This window comes from Corvus brachyrhynchos, unplaced genomic scaffold, assembly GCF_000691975.1.
Source record: "Corvus brachyrhynchos isolate BGI_N302 unplaced genomic scaffold, ASM69197v1 scaffold249, whole genome shotgun sequence".
Lineage (NCBI taxonomy): Eukaryota > Metazoa > Chordata > Aves > Passeriformes > Corvidae > Corvus > Corvus brachyrhynchos.
In genome coordinates, this window is record NW_008240226.1 from 587,574 (window position 1) to 593,376 (window position 5,803).

Consider the following 5,803-nt stretch of genomic DNA (forward strand, 5'->3'; position numbering starts at 1 on the left):
TAGTAGTCGTCTAAATTGTGGAAAAACTCAGGAAACAGAATAAACAATCTTCTGTTTTCCACCTGTCAGTGTAAAAAGAATTAATTTTGGGATTTAAAAAAAAAAGTGGTTTGTGATCTGAAATACATGATGTGAAGAAATGCTTTCAGTCTACAGACCCCTTTAAAGACAAATGTGAAAAGTTACTGCTTGACTGTAGGCTTAAATTTGCTGTGAATTACTTAAAATTTCATTAGTTAGCATTCCACAAATCAAAAACTGTTGAATGCTTCCATGGAAAGATTTTGTGATGCAGGGAAGGGGCAATCTATAGAAAATGTTTGTGTCCTCAACTTAAACAGGCATTGCTTTGCAGCATGTGATTTGTGCATAGAGACGCAAATACACTATTTTGAACAACTATGGCAGAACAGTTTGTAAAAAAAAGTAGTCTAAAAGTTTGAAAATATTGCAGATATTCACCTCTTGAGAAATAAGGCAAGAAAAAAGGAATAAAGCAATGAGCAGTAGATTTCTCTTTAGGTTATTTTTTATTTATACCCTTCCTTCTAAGCAGAAACAAACAATTTATTCTCTAGAGCTCCGAAAGGTTAATCACTTGCAGGAAAATAAGGATGTGAAGAATATCTAAGTAATAAGAGCTAAAAATGTCAGACGCCTGGGGATAAAGCAAATATTTCTGTGTTTTTCAAATCACTGGCTATTGTGATTTTTTTTTAACACAAGGAAGGATATTATTTTAAATAAAACACTACCTTTTGCATAAGGGGAATTGTCAATGGTTGCAAAGCAAAAAAAAATCAGTTTGGAAGAGGTGAAAGACTGGCTAGTATTCCCTTTTGAGTGCACCAGTAAAGTACAGGAGGCAGGGAGCTGCTCTTCTGTTGGAAAGCACACTCCCCTGCATGCCCAGCAACAGGCAAGCACCAGCTGAATTCTTTTCAGACCTGCCAAGCCATGAGACTGGGTTCTGTAGGAGAAGACACTCAAAGTTAATGGTAGAGTGTATTCAAAGGGTATTATACCACCCCTTTCCTAATCATCTCACCGAGCAAGGAAAAGTAATTGGATCATTGCACATAGAAATCTGTTTTCAAAAAATTCTGCTTTTCTCTACAGAAGTTTTTTCTGGGTCTTTCTCAAGATATTAAAAGGAGTGGTTTACAAAACGTACTCAGAAATCCCCATTTCTGAGGTGGGTTTGCATCTGAACACTGCAAGTGTATCAGCTACAGACATTCAAGATGTAATATTTCACCTGTAACTTAGGGGCAAGGGGCAAATGAAGAATTTTTCAAGGTTTATAAAATTCCTGGGATACAGTCTCTCATTACCCTTTTCAGTAGATTACTGTAGTTCCTTAATCTTGTCCTACTGCTGCAGAGAGAGAATCAATATGTATTTTGTATTTTACTGATTTTACACTTTGGATTTAGGGTCTAAGAAAGGAACTGTATTTTAAAGCTGAATGGTTATTTCAGAAAGTTGATTCTCTAGTTGCTGTAGCCAAAAAAAAAAAAAAAGGCAAAAAGCACTTATTTGCAACATGTACATGCTTTTGGTTTTGAAAAATCCGGAGATTATTATTAAAAAAGAAAATCTTGCTTCTTAACTATTTTCTATTTGCTAATTTGTTTTGTGTTGCTCTCAGTCTTCATGACTGCCATGCCCAAAAATTCATGCAGATTTGTAGAAGCTGGTTTGCAGAAGTGTAAATTTGACCTCTGCATTCTCCTAACTTTTATCACTTTATAATCTGCAATTAAGTGATTGGAAGAGATTGCCCTAGTGGTAAATACCATTTGAATGAAAGACCTTCTAAATCATGTTCTGATTGTACACTCCAATCTGTTTCGTAAGGCGTGCTCCTGCTTCAGGTTGTAGCCTGCTTTCATTCATTTGCTTCCTACAGACAGGTTAATGATGTTCCTGCAATCCAAGGCAGTCCCAAAGGAGGCAGAAAGAGAATGGGGCTTTGGCTGCAGGCTTCTCTGTGGTTGACAATGAAGGCATTTAAGCAGAAAGTTTTTTCACATAGTACACTTTGTGATTGAAACAGATTTATTGCTTAAATGACCTGACCTTTTTCACAGTTGGGCAAAATTTGGTTAATTTTGTGAAGGATTTTATCTCCCAGGGCAGTATGTTCTGTGGATACACTAAATGATCTGTCCTACATTTTAGATGTATCAGAGCCAGAGTTAATTAAAATACATACATTCTGTATAATGTAACAACAGCACTGAAGCAAATCCTGGCTCCCGAGGAAATTATCTACACTAACCAAGTTATTTTCTCTTTACACTGTGTAGCTGTTTCTCTTATTAAACTTACTGAAACCATTTTAAGCTTTGATGTTCTGCAGTTTTGGGCTGGTGTTTTTCATCAGATGTTATTCATCCTCCTAAGGCATATGTTCTGCTTCCAGAGCAGATATGGGCACTCCACAGTAATTTATTCCTGTTTAAAATTAAAATGCATTTAAATTGTTTAATATTGGCAGACCTGGACATGATAGTCTTCTTTACTTACCCACATGGCAGAAAATGCATAAACTATAATAGTGTCAGTTTTTCTTTATTAACCTGATCTACCACCTGTAAGTGAGATAATGGTTTGTTCATTATATTCTTAAAAATATATGTATGTCCTTCTTGTATCTTTCTTATCTAGAAAAATGTCCTCTCCTCGTCCCATCGGTTTTGATGGCATCTTGCTATGGATATCCTTATCCCTGTTCTGGCTATGAAAGTCTATCAGACAAGTTAGTTTTTGTACAGTTAAGAAACTAGTCATGGAGATGATTCCTTTCATTCTCCTATGGGCAAGTGCAATGGGCTCTAGGGAGCTGACTTCAAACAAGTTGGTGAAGAAATTAGAGGCAAGGGCTCTATAATGAGGACCAAGATATTTTTGAAGCAGTCCAAATACAGTCTCTAGGATTACTTCAGTGAAAAGTGCCCACTGAAAGAGCCATGTCCTTGAATTTTAAGACCATGTTATGAAGAATATCCAAATAGCTTTCATTTCAAACCAGCAAATGGTACTTCTTGCTTTCGAGATATGCATGACATTTCTAGATTTTATTGTGAGGATAATGTTACAAATCTCCACTTAAGCATACAAATAAATTATTCGTTTCTTTGGACCAAAGGACACCATCTTTTTGGTGCAAGAATTCAAATGTGCTGCAGAGGTTTATGATGGATAAAGTGAAATTGATTCAGTTTGTCAAAGATGCATAGGGTATCCACGTTTTTAGAGCACTGAATACTTTTTGGATCTGTTGTGTGGGTTACACTTCACAAAAGACTTCATTTCTCTTTCAAGCACTATTAGTAATAAAGCAGCTTTGTAGGTTTGGACAGGCATTTTCCACTGCTCTCTTGTCACACAAAATAACGTCATACTAGCACATCCAGGGAAGTACCGAGTACATCTTGTCCATAATTAGTTTTCTCACCTCTGCCATTTTTAACAGATAGAGGGTTCCACTCCTTCTACCCTTCATGGTTAGAAAATTTCTCCTTATACCTGTCCCGGTTTTGCACGTGACCACCATATGCTCATTTATTCTGAAGGCAATACTGTTTCGTAGCCCGTTTCCTTCATTAGTGTTTAATCCAGCAGATATACCTAGAGGGATTAAGTTGATTCCCCTTGGCCTTAATTTTTTCTATGCTAAATTATACCACTTTCTTTTCTGTCCTATCATAAGAAAAAAACGTGGATCCCTTCTGACAGGTGCCCTAGTAGCCCTTCCCAGTTTGCACTGACATTGCTTTAAAAACTATTGCACAGAAAGACAGATTCTGGTTAATATTTTATTTCTGTGTTCATGATGTAAGTGAATTTTTGGTGGGGTGTGTGAACTGAGAAGTGGACTACAAAGGAGGAGCAATCCTAAACCAGACTCATTACTCTGAACAAGGTGTCAGACCTGAGAGAGGTTGAGGAGCAAACAGAGCAGCTCTCTAGAAGCTGAGTAAGGAAGAAACAGATACTGTTTCAAGGCACTTTGCTTTCCTAAGGCTGTAACTCAGCAAAGGCAATAGAGCTTTCTCCTAAACTGTGATCCTGGAAAGAATCTGCCCTGAAGGGAAAAGGATGGGGACATCAGTCTGAGAGAGAAGGCAGCTAAGTGACCTGAAGCAGAGCCAGAAAACTGAACCAAGGTCACTTTCTGGTTTGAGGTTTTTTCAGAGCTGAGCCATGATCCCAGAAAAGATGACCCTCTAATAGCATCTGAAGTGAAGGAATGAGTCTATAAAGGTTGTTGAGGCACAGAACACATGATCAAAATAGCCAGGCAAAGTAGCTTTTTGATGTTTAACATATTTTTTAAAATTTAAGTTCATTCAAAATGACATATGTTGGAGGATGCTTGGTGGGGAAGAGAAACTGAATGTAAATATTTATTTGGTCATCTCTTTTAAGAGGCCAAAATATGTTCCAAATACTTTCCTTAAGAATAACTCTGAAAAGAATGCTACATAGCATTTGTAGCAGAAGCAACTAGTTGTCTTAGTTGTCAGAGCTGCTGCTTATAAACTGAATCTTTTGACTGCTTCAGCCGGCATCTGGAGTTCCAACAGACACAAAATCCAGCTCTGTGTACTTGTGTTTTTATTCAGGATAGCCTAATAAGAGACAGCATTCTTTCAACTCTTGTAATAAAAAGAAACAAAAACTGTGTGTACTGACCTGAATTCATAATTAACAACTCCCAATTCATGGAAATTATACTGAACTTTCTTGGCCTTTTATAAGGCAAACTGACATAGCTGGGCCTTCATCTTAACTTAGCTCTCCTAAGTTAACTTGTGGGAGTTTTGTTATCTGGAGCGAAAAAATAATTGTAACCGAAAAGGAATTCATGGAGGCAAATTTTTAGTCCTCACAAGAGAAATAAAATGGATAGAAACTGGGTGGAGTATCAGGAAATAAGCTTATCAGTGGCTAATTCTGTGCCTCTTTCTCTCATCTAGCCACTTCGCCCCTCCCCTGACAGGAGATCTTCAGATTTAGAATTTCCCGGCACCTCAGATGAAGGTGCAGCTTTGGAGTTCTGCAAAGGCATTCTAGATAGATATAGCATGAAATTAGTTACTTGCCGTCTGAGAGTTTAAGAGCAAATTACAGCAGGGTAATGTCTGTGCAAGCCAGGAAGGAAACAGAATGAAAGTGTAGCTCAGACGTTGTGTTGGCTGAATTCTGGCAGCTGCTGGACCTGCCCATGAGCCATGCAGGCATCTGTGGAATGCCAGCTCCTCCTCTCTGACAGCACTGGACATAGTGTGTGCCTGACAGTCTCAGCTCCAGGAGCTATAAAAGTAGAAAAAGAGAAAAAAACAAACCATCAACCAAAAATCTGTTCATACGGAGTGTCACTGTGGAGTAGGCATCAGGCATTATTTTCTGATGCTTACCTTTGGGATACTGTTGGCTCCTGATTCTTCTCTACCCACACTGTAGAGTTTGGGATCTGAGAACACTAACATTAGTATTTTGACCTTTTCTCCTTTTCATTTCTGAAGAGCAAACAAATGCTTCTTCTCTCATCTAAATACTTCTTTTCCAAGAATCTGTCTTCTTTTTTTCCAAAGAAAATAAGCTGTTTTCTTACTTTATAAACCTCTCATTATTCTCATTCTTTTTCTTCTCTATTGGCCATTTTCTTTGAGAACATGTTTCAAGCACACCCAGTCTTGGCCCAGTGAGACCCCACTGGTATCAACTGAAATAAAATAACAACACTTTCCTCATATGCTTATTAATATGCATTGGTGTCACCTTGAGATTG